At 38.8% G+C, this 16,819-nt stretch overlaps 1 protein-coding gene across 1 annotated transcript in view; it reads right to left on the bottom strand.

Annotated features, from left to right (window-relative positions):
- The window catches only part of LOC140686864 (trafficking protein particle complex subunit 9-like), a 146,516-nt gene extending 129,914 nt beyond the window's left edge, over positions 1–16,602 (bottom strand). The window contains exons 1-4 of the mRNA XM_072942039.1: positions 16,327–16,602; positions 15,928–16,048; positions 10,711–10,820; positions 9,248–9,371 (exon numbers count right to left, since the gene is read on the bottom strand). The gene's annotated coding sequence lies outside the window, so the exon portion shown is untranslated. The remainder of the gene's footprint in view (positions 1–9,247; positions 9,372–10,710; positions 10,821–15,927; positions 16,049–16,326) is intronic.
- Positions 16,603–16,819: the final 217 nt, after the last annotated feature.

Raw genomic sequence — 16,819 nt, 5'->3', positions numbered from 1 at the left:
CTTACAATGGGGAATAGAACTTTCAAAAAAAAAAATAAAGAACAGAAAAGAAAAGAAAAAGAAATGACAGATTGCCAGTCTCCAACTATTACCCCAGCCAGGTTTATGTACATACAAAATTTACAACATTAATTGGGAATAAGAAAAAAAAAAAACTCACTCTGAAAATAACTAACCAGGCCTGATAAAAACATTTTTTGGAATTCTGAACTTATAAAAACAAAATCCCCTTTAGGGGTAACTTGGATTTCTCTTCCTGTGTCCTTGAAATGTAAATGTTTTATCTTTCTCTGGGTGTTTTAAGTGTGTGTATGTATGTATATGTATGTTTAATTTATTTTTTAAAGGAAACCTTGGACTCCACCATACAAAAGTTTCAAGTATTGTGTACATATGGTGGCCACGCAAATAAATTGGGATTCTAAGCAATTCTTTGATTGTACCAATTTTCAGATATTTTGCCATCTTAAACTTGGCTGCATCAGCCTGGACCACAAAGGCTTTTAGCTTTTGGAGAGTAAACCTTTGAATTTTATTTAGGCAACACCCCGACTCTCATGTGGAAGGGCCTCTTCATCTTATTGGCTTAAAATCACTATATATATATTATATTTGTATATAAATTGACGGCCATATGATGGATTTTTTAATTTGGAAAAACTTTTTAATTGGTGAAAGTTTAAAGAGATCTCATTATAAACAGTTGTTTTATGGTTTCTATTAAAATCAAGTTTAAATGTAGAAAAATATATCTAATGGTTAACCTAAGAACTTAGTTAAAAAAATAAAACTGGTTTGAAAAGCTACGTTTGTGTTTTCCTTTCTGATAAATGTTTCTAGATATGCTAATAAAAACTTAGAATAATTAATGTTAATTAGGTTGAATAACTGGAAAAATGATTGTAAAAATGTCGAAAAAAAAAATAAGTGGCTTATCCCAAAAGGATAAATATTTTTATATGGTTATTTTGAATCAAATAAATAAAATGGACATTTTTGGGTTTACATACAGGGTTTTGATACTACACAACGTAAAGTTAAAAAAAAAAGGGCCAAAGAGTTCACCTACTCCCCCCCAAGATTAAAGTTCAAACAAGCCCATTTTACTTACCACAGTTTGAAATATATGTATATATAGACTGAAATACTTGATCAATAATTGGGATAACAAACCAATTAATGAAATTAAAAACTGAGAAGTGCCTAAGCTCTTTGGCTGAATCTTGGGCATCCTAGAGACTTCTATAAAATTATATACAATGCACACACACACAAAAAAAGGTTTCTGACACTCCTTCTAGAAATAAGAATTATTGATTAAACTTAATAAATATAAAAATTAAAGGTATAAGATTTAATAAAATTGAGATAAAAGTTTGTGAAATTGGTATATTTAAATGGTCTTTATACAAAACTTTTGCTTGTGTTGTGGGATACATATGTTTAAGAGGAAAAACACTTCCCCTTCTTGGTATTATAAGGCTAGGCACATATCTGTCCCCCTGAAAATATTAATTGAACAAATTAAAATAAACCAATATAGTTACATAAGCCGTCCAATATAATGTAAAACTAAAAACTAATTTGAGTGGCTAATTAAAAAATACAGGTTTACCCTGGGTTTAACTTATAACACAAGGAAAAGAGATCTTACTAAATGCCTTATGCAAGTTTTGGCAGACATATTTAAGTAAGCCTTAAAGTTTTAAAACATGGAATTCTTTGTTTACAGCTCTTCTCACTGATACAAAAATGCCATTTAAGGAGATAAAATACGTCCTGGGTGAGAGAGCAGTTCTCTGGGGACCTGGAAGACAGTGTCTTTGTCTTGCACATCAGAAATATAAATACAACAAACAGTGACCTAGGACTGAGTTTAATTAGCTCAACGAAATAAACCTTAAGGCCAAGAAATTTTTGGCATATTAGAACTCAGAACTCTGAAGGGTCCTTCAGACATTGTGAAGAAATTTTAACTGTCTGTTTCATAAATAGTAAGCCTTAATGATTTGAGCAAGCAGATTCAGCTTACTCCAACTATTATTATACATATCTTATAAGTAAGTTTTAAAGTGAAGCTATGAGATCTCTAGCTTTTTTCTGATTATAAGCCTGTGTACACATTATAGAAGTGAGATATTTCTACTGCTAAAGAAAAACAATTCAAAGTCATAGAGCTCTGCTTAATTGACGTAAAAATATAAGAGCTTAAACATTAAGTATTTTTAAAATAACAACTGAACAAATTGACTTTCAGCGTCATGTGAAATGGAAAATATTCAATATTAAGATAATATTTGATATTGTTTAGTTTAAGTATGTTCTAATTAATATAGACATCTTTAAAGTCATCAATATTATGTATAATACCTTTACTGTACCTAGGTTTAATGAAAGTCAAATAAGATCCTGTTATATCTGTTGCAGATTTGTCAAAAAAAAAATAAAAGTAATGTGCTGTGGTAAAATTTTAAGTAAATTAAATGCAAATGAGATGAGAGCTTTGGGTAAATATTTAAAATATATTTTTAAAATGTATGTTTAAGATAATCTCTAAGTGTTTGGTATCTTTAAATTCTAGTGTTGTGCTAAATTAAGTTAAATGACAAGATTTTATTAAATAGCTATGCCATTTTCAGATAAAATAACATTGAAATACGAATTACTTAACATTTAACTTCCTCTTACAGTGAAACTAAAGGTATATAGAAATATTAATAAATGGTTGGTGCCACACTGAAATAGTCTCTATTAGTAAGGGAATGATCTCAGTATCCTAGGAAAGTAATATAAATGCATAAAGGAAGATATAAGAATGGAATTATATTTTGTTAATGAAAAATAGTGACTTTCTCCTGAACCTGGTTACTTCTGAATAGAAGAAAAATAAGGGACACACTAATATAAGTATAGAAAGCTGTGGAAGGCTTGTGGAAAAGGAACCCTGAGGGAAGAGTTTTGTACATGGTCAGAATTGGCTAAGTTTAGAAACAAATTGGGCAACGTAAATGAATCTTAGAAGTAAGCTGGTACAAGATTAGAATTGTTTTTCTCTCTGTTAAGAGGAAAAAATTTTCTTAAAATGTTAATCCTCCTTCAGTAACAGATTGTAAAACTTCTTATACCACTTAGCTGATCTGTTCTGCCTTTACCTTTGACGTATTTTCTTGTTAATGAATTAGTACTACTTTACAGTGATCTATATGTTTATCTGATCAAGTGTTCTGAAATCTTTCAAAAAGCTCCCCAAATATAAAATTCTAATTAATTAAATAAAAATTAATTTAATTAATTAAAATTCTTTTAATCTCCAGTTAAGTTTGGGATGCTACAGAAGGCCCCTGAAACATCCCAAAGAGAGATTTTTAACTATAAAGTTTCATTTGGCATTTTAAATAACATGGAATTGTCAAATGAATCATAAAACTTCTAAGGTTATATTGAATGAGACAATATTATTAATATAGATATTGTAGAAATTATATGGACTCCCTAAAATTCTGGTATATCTGAAATGTTACCAGTGATAATTATGGGTATAGTGAACAGATTTCTTTATTGATTATAGTGTAACGGTGTTTAACCATGCTTTTAAATCTTTTGTCATTTATAGACAGTTAATTGTTTTCTTCTGATGGTTTTGCAAAATGCTTTCTCTTCAAGGAGATTTACTGATTCCTAATAAATTTCACACTATAGCACTGAACTAAACTGGGTAAGACATTTTAAAGTTCTAATGAAAACTCTCATTAAAAGAATTAGTTACATGGGACTGATTAACCTGCTGAATATGGTTATAATTTTTGATATTGTTTGAAATACTACTGGCTTTTAACCTGTTTCCCAGACGTAAAGAATCTCTTCTCCTTAAGCTAGTTATGGTTCACAGCAATTTGATAAATTATACCTATGTAATCACACTTGGAACACTTATCGTTTCTCTCTATCTGATCCCTCAAGAGACTAAAAACACTTAGGTCCCCAGTGGCTCTATCAAACAAATTAGGGAGATCATCTCCTAACAGATATAGGAGTATAAAGATATTTTAAGGATTTTAAAGAGAAAAGAATTTACCTAAATCTGTAAGGCAGAAACCCATGAAAAGCCTTGACGTGTCTTTCTTGGCCTTAGCAAACCTTAACATTCTACCCTGAGACTCCGTATTAAAACTTCCAACACAGCCAATTTAAAAAAGCCTATATGATCAAATAATCAGACTTAACTTGTAAAAAATTAATCTTGATTTGGCTATATTTGAGAAAACTGAGGGTAACTTAAGAGAGAAAATAAATTATATTTTAGTGGATATTAAATTCTAGTTTTGTTAATTGAGGTCCATATTTACTAAGACACTTCCCAGATCATTCCTTGCTGTTATGTCACATTACTGTACGGTTTAATTGAATTATGAAAAGGATACTCTAGGTTTGTTTCTGAAGCTCAGAAATCTATCCTTGGGTAAAGTTCCAATGCCCCATGACCTGTAGCCAGGGGATTATACATACTGCAACAGGCATGACTTAAAGAACTGTCTCCAACCTGAATGGAAGATCCTTTTTCAGGTACTCTTTACCAGACCATACACACCAAAGCTGAAGGAAACGGAGTCTCGGATTCATTTCCTATCTGAAACAGCCCCTGCAGTGCACTGGCCTATCGAGTGCTGCTCACCTTAAAACAATGCCCAAATGGAGAAAAAGCTACCAGACCAGGATGAGAAGAAGACGACATCTGAGCTAGACAGCTGACCCAAGACACCGGACCAGGACTGTATACCAATTACTTTGATAATTTCTCCAACCTTTGATTATGATCTACTCCACTTGTTAAGTTTATGATAAATTACCTATGTCTAGTACTTCTGTGCTACCTTGGTGGGTTTCCCTACTCCAAGGCTCTAATTAGATAGCCCTCAGAAACGTTATTCTAAAAAGAATTTATAGTTCTGTTTAGGCCACTGTTGATCTTACAAGGTGGGAGATTTCAACTGGCCAATTAATACCTGCTCTGACCCTGACCATAAATATGAACTTTCTCATAGGATCAAACTCAGAAACACAAGCAAAATTTTAACCCAAAAATACAACTTCTCGACTATTAAATTCTTACTCGTGACTTTATTAACGTTACTAGCTGTATTACTTATATCCTGTCTATTTTATAAAATTGTTGTCTGTTACATTTCCCAATGTGTAACTAGGCCCACAAGATTGATGATGGCTAAACATCTTGAAGAAACAGATAAAATTTATAACCCTGAATAAAATAAATATAATAGTGTGATTCTAGGTATGGGAATGAGCAAAGATGGGTAAACACTTTCTGTATCATAATAGACTAGTAAGACAGGTGATCCAGAGAACTTTTAGTATCAACAGGGCCTGACAAAAAAAAACTTACACCTTGAATGGCAACTTAGAAGATTCTTCACCTGAACTAGGAATGAGCCATCCTAGCACCATGGGACAAAATTGGTCATGAAATTTCTCTCAAAATATTGGTCAAATTTAGGACCAAGTGGGAGCACTGTGAATGAAAATACTACAATGTGCATGAAAATACTGCAACCATGACAGTAAACAAAGAATGCTGAATCCGAGTCATCAGCGGCTGCTGCCAACCCCCAGCGAGTACATGCCTACAGCCCGGCCTCTCAGCCACTCACAGTGGTGCCCTCTGAGCAGACTCAGAGTAAGAAAGGACAGGATACTGGCCCTAGATAACCAGGGGCTTGCCAAAGGAATGAATTCAATGACTCAAATGTTTGCTTCTCACCATACATAGAAAAGCAGTAAATACTTGAACATGAGATATCTGGTTTTCTTTAGATAACAAGCAATATTTTATTGTTCCAATTACCTGGTCTTTGTTGTAAGCTTCTATATATCCTAGCTCCTCCCCTACCTCTTGGGAGCAGTCCCTCAGAGTGATCTGAGAGGCTGTCATCCCGGCTCGAGTCCTCCAGCCAAATAAAACAAAGCCCTTAACATATAGGCTGAACTTTATTTCAATGACGTTCCAGAATAGACACAACTCATCAATTCTGTAATGGAACACACTGAATCAGGAACCAAAGCGTGTTTTAGTCCGGAAAATCTCCGGGTTCCTATTTCTTCCTGTCATTATACAATCCCTGTAGAACTCATTAATTTGCTGTCTGCTCCTCTGGCAACAAAACTCGTAGAAGACTCAACTCAGCAGAGCGCCCTGCTGGGGAGAACACCGCACAGAAGCACTGCAGGCTGCCTGCCCTCCTGCACGCTCTGCTGACCCTTGGTGTCCCCCGTGGAGACCAGGCCACCAGAGCTGTTCCTAACAGCTATAAATTCGCACACGTTAAATAAATCATTTTATTTTATATGATATTTTACGTATATACACATCTCTGAAAACAGCTTTGCAGAAGCTCAAATCTTCAACATCAATCCCCAAAGGCAAATCCGGTCCCCAAGGGGAAACAAGACTTAAGACGACGCTAAGGCCTCCAAAGTCCTCTCAAGGACCGTCAACCAAACTGCCTGCAGGTCTGCAGCTGCAGGCTGTTACATGTCTGCTTTTAAAGCAACCCCTTCCTGCCCTCGGGTATTACAGTGTCCCTCTATGCCCTCCCGTCTCATGGTAAAAGCAGCCGTTGCAGAACCTTGCAGGGAAGCACTGACAGGAGTCGACAAAGAGGATCAGAGCTAAGCTAATGCTTCTGATGACACGACCTTGTCACTGTGTCACTTTACAGATGAAGATATATATAGAGAGAGGTGGGGTGATATTGCTCAAAGTCACACAGCTAATAAGTGGCAAAGTCTATAACTCTGCTCTTCCCTTCGGCGTGACGCCCCAGCTGGGACGCCCACAGGGTTGTCTCATGCCTGCCTGAACAATCCTCTCCTGTCACTCATAACCCACCACAGGGTCTGACCCTAGCCTGCCTTTTCAGCATCTATTTCCTCCAGTCTCTCAGGAACAAGGCCGTTTGGGCCACTGTATGACTTCCGGCTCCCGGAAACATCAGTGATCATGCTGGTCTTGCCTGTGCATCCGGCCCGCTGCTCAGAGGCTCTTCCTCCCCTGCAGGAGTACGTTTCCACTCTCCACAGGGACACCTCCTCAGGGGAGCCCTCTTCTCGCTCTCAGCACGGCAGGGCCACATCCCGAGCTGCCCCATTAGGACAGTGTGCGCCCAGGTCTGTTAATCAGACCAGCAGCATCAGAGCTAGGGATTATGCCCGGGCTACCCTGCAAAACTACTGCCCGCCACACAGCCCCCAGCCAGCAGGTCACCTGGAAGTCACAGCAAGTGCCCCACCCAATCCAGAAGTCTCTTCTTTTGCCAGCATCGCTGATGACTTGTTTCCAAACTTTGGTCAGTTTCGCACAAAACAGCACCTTCAACTGTGAAGCAGAGGGTTTCGCTTCAGCTCCCCATCCTTACTGGTAATGTCAAGGAAAACAAAGAGGCCTTTTCTCAACACTTTTATAATGACACCCTCCCACCCACAATACTCATATGCTCAAGAGCTTTGGATCCAAGTGATTTTCTTTCCCTTATGATAAGCGGCTCAAAACACTGCGGGATTCCTTCTATTTAGAGGGTATTTGTACTCAGTTTATCGGCTTTAATCTGTTTTTGTCTCTCTTCAATATCCCTAGCAGTTGCCACCTCTTACTCCCTTCAGCAGCCTCCCTCCCAACATCTACTCTAGGAAATCAGCTGTGATGAGGGGCCCTGGGGCAGTCACAGACGATGCAACTAAGGCAAAGAGAGGGTCCATAATTTGCCCGAGAAGATCAGCTTCAACCCCCAACAATGTGTGTCACTTCCCTGTGTTTAACTCTTATGCTAAGCAAGATAACTTTTTGTAGATTATGGTTATAAACAGATGAGGTATAAAAATACATACAAGGACACACATCTACTCTAAGATGCTCACTAACTCCACTATTTTGTTTCTACTTATTTCTATTAAAAAATATTAAGAACCTCTGCAGTCAGTATAGCAAAATGTTACTGGGCTTTAAATCCAGAATATAGAGGTGTTAAATGTGTCATTACTCATACTTATTTGTATGTTCACAATACAAAATTATTTGAAAGTCCCTCTCACCTCCCCCTACTCACTACTGGCTCTCACCTGAGCTCCCAGACCACACATCTAACAACCTTTCACTTTACCCACAGCTGAACTCATCAGTTTTCCGCAGAACTCCCTCTGCAGCTTTCCCTCCTCAGAGCACAGAAGGACCATCATTTACCTCATTAATCCACCCAGAAACCTGGGCCTTACTCCATCCTGCATTCACAGCCAGCCTTCATCCTTTCCTTTTTACCATCTAAACATGCCTTCAATATGTTCGCTTTTAAACACTGACCGTCCCACCGCTCAAGTGGAAGCCACCAACACTGCCCACCTGGACTCACGAGTCTCCTAAGTGGCCCCACAGCCGCTCTCCCCTACTTGAGACAAATGGGACTGTGCCACTCCCGCGCTTTTTGGACTCTTTTAAGACCCACTCTTCTTAGAAGAAACTCCAAGTTCTTCACCAGGTGAAAGTCTTTGCCATGAAATTGTCACCTCAGGGAGGGCAGGACCCGCCCTCTCCCCTCGGCCCCGCCCTCTGGCAGAGCATCAGCTTGGGAGGACCTGCTGAGCTACACCAACCTGTATTCTAAACCTGGTCTGAGTTCTTAGCAAACTGCTTCACTTATCCATACAATTCCAAGGTAAATTAGAAAGATTTTAGATGTTGAGCTAGACTATTGATTTTGGGATTTTGCACTAGCAACCTGCAAGGACATGTTCTAAAGATTCTGTCTTCTTAAAACCACACCCAGGTTAAAGGAGTATTTGTGGAATGTCTTCGGAGGAAAAGGGACTGTACTTTTACAGGCTTTATGTTTTATAACATGAACAACCCGGACAGGGTCACAAATGGAACCGCCTCACAAGTGACAGAAGACAGGTGAGAGGCACAAAGCAACAGGTTGCAAAGATGGTAAGAGTAAACATGATTCTCCAACCCCCCCCAAAAATTTTTGAAACAACCAAAAATTCTGAATTTTAAAAGTAAAAGAGTATCATATAGAGAAATGAAATAAATAATGCTCTTCATCAGGGTTTCAAGATCTCACTCCAGAGTTTTTAGCAGGCCATACTGAATCCTAGCACAGAAAAATCAAATGGACTTGTAGTGAGAAAGTTCCAGGAAAACTGCAGTAATTCCTCCACTTGTGTAAGGACATACACTCACCTGCTGAAGGTGAATGTAAACCGCATTCTGGATAAATTCGAAAGCTTCCAGGCTCCGCTTCTGGATGCCAAGGACATGGACAGCTTGGAAGCATGCTTCTAACTCAGTCACCGGCATTTTTACACTGCAGGGGAAACGGAGGCACCCAGTCAAGAGCAGAGATGTTCCTGTCGTGTCTCACAGGCCGTGCCTCGGGGATTCAGTGCCCTGCAGCAGCCCGGCCCCAGGCAAGGACCAGCAGCGTTTTCCACCCAAGCAGGAGGGGCACTGTGCTTGAGAAAGCCCATCTCCGATGGGGGCAAGAGGGGCTGGTGGGGTTCAGTGAACCTATAAATGCCCACAGAAATATGCCTGCATTCATTCAAGTGATGCAAACAACTGTAGCAGGCTATTTAACAAAATTTCAATTGTCAGTGGAAATTTTGCCATTCCTTTCCGCTTGTCCCCTGCACTCTGAGACAGGCTTAGGCTCTCTTACACCTGCAGCTCTGTGCAATAGTTGTGAAGTCATTTTACTTTACAGATACCACGGTTCTGCCCAGGGTGATATCCAGCCCAGAGAGGTGGCCCAGGCCAATTTAAAGCTATGTGGCTTGCGTGCAGGGACAATTACAGGAGCTGGTTCCGGAGCCAGGCCCCTCCCCACCTCTGCTCCCCTCTCTCCCGAGGCCCCACTGCCAAGCACTCAGGCTCCGTGATCTTAAGTCCTACTCTTCTACTCTACTCCAAACCCTTTTCCTTTTCTTTTTTTTCCCTAATTATTCCCAGCTGGAGTGATTTTTCAATCTCAATATCTGAAAAAATTCCTGCAGCCGAAAAAGAGGTCTCCAGAGGTCAATGCCCATATGCTGGTTCCTGAAGAGAGCCCCTGGCTACGGGGACCCTCACCAACACTCACGGGGCATCAGAGATGTTGCAGGGTCGGCCACACCTACAAGAGTTTGCTGTCACCCCAATGCCTGCACAGCATCCCTGCTCACAAAATATAGTTGGTACACTTATCGGTTATTAAGAAGCAAAAATACAAAATTACTCATATTTCTTACTAATATTATCTATGAAGCTGGAAACGGAATTGTAGTAAAATGTAACAGTTTTTACCCTATGTTAAATCTGTTCCTTTGAGTTTAAACCTGTGCCCTGTTTCCTAGGCTCAGACTTGGTAGCTCTGCACCATTTGAAAAAGAAAGTTGCCTTTAGCCTGAAATCTGCAGGAAAGCCTATTCTCCTGGCCCTGATCTTTAAAAATGTTAGCTCATCTGCACTTCTGTAGAGATGGCAAGTTGCATAATAGAGAATAGCCTTTGTTTTTTTGGAGGTTTTACAGGGGTACCATGATTTGATCCACATGGACAGCTGCAAGAACAGCGGATTCAAAGGACAAACAATTCATAAAGCAAGAAGTATGCAACAACCAACCACAACCCCCCCCTTTTTAGTATAAAAGGAGACTGAATTCTTACTTGGGGAAGATAGTTCTCCAGGACATCAGTCTGCCGTCTTCTGGGTCTGCCAGCATTGCAAGTGAAGTCACTATTCCTTGCTCCAACACCTCATCTCCCGGTTTATTGGCCTGTCATGCGGCGAGCAGAACGAGTTTGGACTCGGTAACAAAATGACTGCATTGGAGGTAGTATGTCTCCAATGTTTCCTCGTTTCCAATATGTAACATGCACATCATTTATGATCTAGTGCAAATAATTCATCAAAGACAACCACAAAAAGAAACTATACTCACCTAGCTATCAACACTGAAGTCACAACCTGTCAATTTTATATGATGTTGAACAACACAATGGAAAAACCTAACATAGGGAGTTGATTCCACGGAAATAAAATTATTTCTACTCCTTCAATACTTTTTCTTTTCTTTTCTATTTTATTTTGTTTTGCTTATTGAAAGGAAAATAAAAGTCAAGTCATTTTATTTCACGTATTTTTGTTATAGCTACATTCTTTAAATACTACAAAGAGATTTAAATTGCAAAAAAAATTGTTCATATATTAGTATAAAGATATATACACAATCAATGGGGATTAGGAAAGGAATGGACATTTACTAAAAATCCACTGCAATCTTGTCTTTTACAAGCATATCCTGGAATATAAGCTGTATGATCCAGGGGGCCCCATCCCCATTCTCACTGTTGAGTCCCTTAGCAATCAACTACTAAGGCACCAGCATAGAACCATGTGATCAGTATTTTAGGAATAAATTAGGGAATTAGCACATTCAATTCTAAAACAAAAACCCTAAAATAAATACTGAACTTATTTACAGATAAAGAAAATTGGAACCAAAAAAGTAGTTATTTCCCCAAGGTCACAAAGCTAATAATTGGTAAAGACAAGATTTGAACTCATCTGCCTAATTCTAAAAACTAAGGTGGAAATCCCATTCGACTAGGGAGGGTCCAGCAGCAGAGCCTATCACCCTATCTTTGTTCAGATCTAGCCTTAGACAGCCTGAGACAGCACCCCATTCCTATGGAACTCGAGGGCAAATGATAACAATAAGGATTTTATATCCAGTAGTTTGTTAGGTCTCATTTATATAAAGTGTCAGCAGGTCAGCAGAAAAACTCTGGAAAATATGAGTGGGTCCAGAGCTTTCTGCTGATTAGTAACTCAGTCTCTCAGGACATAGTGACCTTCCCATGAGAGGCCTCATGGACATAAACTAAAGGCAGCTGAGCAATGAAAACTAACAAGAACCTGGAACTCAAGCAAGAAGGTTCCCTGCCATCCCCCACCCAGTTGCCTCTTCACCCGCATGGACACGATGGCAGGAGACCCAGATTCTTGTCCAAGTTACATCATCATGGATTCTCATCCATAATAATGTATGACTCTATGCCGCCTTATGTCCATTAAAACTCAAATATGATAACACCAATATCTCAGCAGAATATCTATGTCTCCACTTCCTGTCTTCTAATAGGAGAATATTTTTATGGACAAAAAGCAGAAATCCAATTTAAAAAACCATGCACGAAGCCAGGTGAAATTCTGCTTAAGAGACTGCTCTCATGCTGAGTAAATGAAAACTCAGAAAAAGTGGCCCTTCTCCCTCAGTAAATGGGAGGTAGCCTGATGTGTGTGTGTGTGTGTGTGCACGTGTGTGTGTGTGTGTGTGTAAATCAAATACAATGAATTCTGGGATGTGTACAGTTTTTTTAAGTCACTGTCATTTCATGGGAATGAGCCAACATTTAAATAATTTGAATCTAGTGTTCTGAGAGAGTCTCGGGCTCTTGGTGGAGGAGGTGAAAGGGGAGAGTGAAGGAGGAAAGAGGTACATGAAGCAAAGAAGTAAGAATACTGCCAGGGAAAGGCAAGACGTTAGTTTTGTTCTTCCTTGCACCACATACAAATTAGGGACTCGCTTTCTGCTGATGACTTATCGAGCACTGAGTTGCAGGAGAAGAGGGGACAGCTCATTGCTCACTGAGCTTGTGACTGTACGTGGCATCTTATAGACACAAATCATTTACCCTGATCAAACACTCTAGCAGCAGGCTGTAATTCTTCTGTTTTGAGAGACAACAAAGCAGGAGTTCAAACAGGATGCATAACTTGACAAAAGTCAGAGGTCCAGTAAACTAAAGAGGAATAATTCAAACTCAGATCTGAATGCAGAGTCTGATCTTCCCACTCCCAGGACTGGAAAATCCTTAACACAGGCTCCCCAGCTCCCCTGCATTGTTCCTGGCACCAAGCATTTGCCATGGCAATGGTCACCATTTCTCACAGACACAGCGCTCTGTGCAGCAAATGACCTTGATCAGACCTTGATCATCTACCTGCCACGCCCACCAGGCTTCACCATACAGGCAGGAAAGCTGGCTTTCAAGTGCATACAAAGCCATTCCTTGTCTAACCTGGGCTCTTCTGTGGTTTCTCCAGCCTAAAGGCAGCCATGAAACTGCTCACAGTTTGTACATGAGCCACACTACCTCTCTCCATCTGTCTCCCCACCTATACTACTTAGCTATGAACATTTTGAGAATCTTCGACACAAATTTTTAAAAACAAAAAAGAAAGGATTCTGGAACAACTACTTAATACTTACAATTTTAAATGACAAATTACAAAGTGAGTATTTACAAACCGAATCTTCCTTTCTAAATTTCAGTTTTAAGCGTTTAAAAATATAATAGCAAAAAATTTTCACTTACAAAATTGACAAAAACATAAACAATAATCTGGAATAAGTTAAAAAATAATGCCCATGTTCTAAATGGAGAAACTTCAGGGCTGTACTGAGGGGTAAAGTAAGAGGTGAGAATGTAGAGACATCAACAAATTGCATGGAGGAAAGCAGTTTTGTAAAGATGTAAGTTCTCATCAGAATAATTCAAAACTTACTGAAAACTCCCATGACAACTCCAATCTGATTTTTTTTTAACTTGAACAAAATATTTTGGAATTCTTCCGGAATAATAAAATCATAATAATAGACAAGAAAATTTGGGATGGAAGAAAAGAATGAAAAAAAATTCAGACTGCCAATTATTAAATAAATTTTTACAATATGTAAGTTATGGTGCTGGAGTAAGAAAGGCAGATTGACAGAAGGGAACCATGTGCTCAAAAAGAGACTCTAGTGTACATAAGTATTTTGTAAAGGTGGGATTTCAAATCAAAGAGAAAAGTATGACTTCAGTAATTGTCCTGAGACAATCAGACAATCACCTAGAAAGAATAAATACTATTCCTCTCATAAGGACCACAAGATAATTTACAGACAGTGATGTAAATATAAAAAAGTACTAATAACAGCAAATACAACACTTTCTTCTTATTAACTCAACTTACCCTTACATTAACAAGTACTATTATCATCTCCATCTTAGAGATTAAAAAAAACCTACAGAGGAGATTTATTCCAGTATAAGAAATTATTTTTAAGAATAATTTCAAAGATAAAACACATAAGGAATACATTTATTTTCATAAGAATATTTTGAGACACTACCAAAATTAAAATCCTCCTAAACAAAATGAAAGGCAAGAAATGACAAGAAAAAGCTCTGTGATACATGTTGTTGAAGACAAGAAGTTAATGTTCATAACATACAAAGAGCTGTCACAAACCAACAAGAAGCTCCCCCACTTAAATGTGTGCAAAGGATAAAAGGAATCATTCATTTTAAAAAAGTCAAATGGCTAATGAGTGAAAAATGCTCAATACCTCACTGGTCATCAAATGCAAACTAAAACAATGAAAAAGCACTTTTGCTCATCATATTGGCAAATATTTTTAAAAGATATTCTATCTAGTGTCCATCTGTGGGAGAAGAAACCATGAGCGACATTTTCAGAGGACGACATGTCAATGGATATGTAAACTCTGAAAAACGTACGTACACACTGACTCAACACCACTTCTACGAATCGTTTCCTCTAGGAAAAAACAAATTCAGTCCAAAAAGATGTACCCATCAGGGCATTTACACAGCACTGTTTACAATGGTGGGAAGAAAAACTGAAGTGAAATCATATCCAGCAATAGAGAATTGGTTACATAAGTAATTGTGCATCTTTTCATTCCCCTATGGAAGGAATTTCTAGAGTTACTTGAATGGAGTCTGTGATGAATGTAAATGTCACATCCAGGGACTAAATTTCCAGAAGCCTTAACTAAAGGAATACTCATAAAAGATCACAGGAATGTCTGTACAAGAAAGATGCCAGTCAAATATCCTTTCTGACAGTGGAAAATGGAGAAAACTTAACTGTCCACCATCAAGACAATGATGCGTTAAATCACGACGAGCTGCGAGCAATGAGGGAGCCGGCGTTTCGCCGTGGTCCAGGGCCTTGTCCACAGCATTCTCTCACCAAAGGTGTGCGTGGGAAAGAGACCACACCCGCAAATCAGGAGACCCCTCCACTCTATCTGAAAGGACCGTGTGAGTCTGGAGTGGGAGGACGTCTATGATATACACCTGAGTGATTAAAGCGAGCTGCAGAAAAACATATAGTATGGTCTCATATTTAAATAAAGCATATATACACACACGTATACATGGAATTCTCATATGTGTGTATATATGTATGTCATAGGCATAAAGGTCATGAAACATATATATCAAATTTTCAACAGTTTTTACTCTTCGGAAATAAGGGGAAGGAAGGTAGGGCCTTCCTCTACCACCACAGTTCTCTTTTCAGTATTTCAGTTAAGTATACTTGGAATTTAAAAGTTTATTTAAGTCCGAAGTAAAATGGACAATGCCTCCACAAGACAGAATGCTATACTGGTCATCAAAAATCATGCCAGAGGAGATAGAATATTGTAGAAAAACATATAAAAAGCCGAATGGAAAATGGAGGTGTCCACACAGTAAACAGTCACAGAGTGCTCTCTGGTTTTTTATGACAGAGGTGATCCACACTGATGAAAATATACGTTAACGTGTTAATTATTATCTTTGAATAGCGGGACAAGGATAGCCTTTTTTGCCCCCTTTTTCAGAGTTATTATTTTAAATGCACATTCTTTTTCATCTGAAAAAAAGCGTTTTTAGGTGTGTAGTACTATGCATTGGAGAATAATACAAGAATACTTAGAGAAACAAGTAACTAGGAGACAAAGCAGCAGCATCACACAATATAGGACGGGCGATCCTGATTAACACCACGCAGTTACATAAGGACCCACAAAGTGAGAGCACCTGCTGTAACAGGGCGTGGCCCCCTTCTATTTGTCAGCAGTGTCTTCAGGGCTGAGGCAGTTCTGAGCACGGCCAGTGTCAGTGCTGGTGTCTTGATTGATGCTACTGGGGGTGAGGGCACCTGCAAGCCGAGAGGAAGAACAGAAATCATCCTCTGCCTTTTCTGTCTTGTTTCTTTGTTACTTTAAAAGAGAGCCATATATAAGATAAACCGTGTATCTCCCCAAATGAAATTTCAGTAATGAAACCGTTTTTAAAGACTTCACAGCTTATATTCTGCTTATAACTGTCTTTTCAACAAAGATCATATTTATTAAATGTTAATTAACTCAGTTAATTAACTCCCTGTTGAAACATTCTAGTAAAGAACATGAAATGCAGTATGTAAAAGAACCACACCTGCAGTGACTAGCTCAGCTGTCTTGACGGCAGTGCAGTCAGCCCCCACCATCCCGTGGCCCTGAGCTCCTGATGCTGGTAAGAGATTACGCTGCCGCCTCAGATGGAGAGAAACGGTGAAAGCATTTCTTGAACCCTACAGCACTGACAAAACATAACTGACAAATCCCAGGCCCCTTTGAGGCTCTCATTTTCTGTTTCTGGCCAACCCCCATCAATGAGCAGAACCACCCAATCCCCGAGCCATGGGACTCACGTGGGAAGCAGTTTTGGAGAAATTTCCAGGTATAGAATGTAACCAACTATACATAGAACTCTGAAAAAAGAAAAGATGCCATACTCTGATTTTGGAAGACACTCAAAATATTCTCCTAAGCCTTAGTAGCTGGAAAGGCTGGGCTTCTCCTAAGTCACTTATTTATTTCACAGCCAGTAAGCATCTCCCTCAAATCCTGCTTCCCTGTGTCTGCTGGGAGCTTGAAGCACACTGCTG

This window comes from Vicugna pacos, chromosome 18 (genome assembly GCF_048564905.1).
Source record: "Vicugna pacos chromosome 18, VicPac4, whole genome shotgun sequence".
Lineage (NCBI taxonomy): Eukaryota > Metazoa > Chordata > Mammalia > Artiodactyla > Camelidae > Vicugna > Vicugna pacos.
This window is presented reverse-complemented; position numbering and strand designations above follow the sequence as displayed.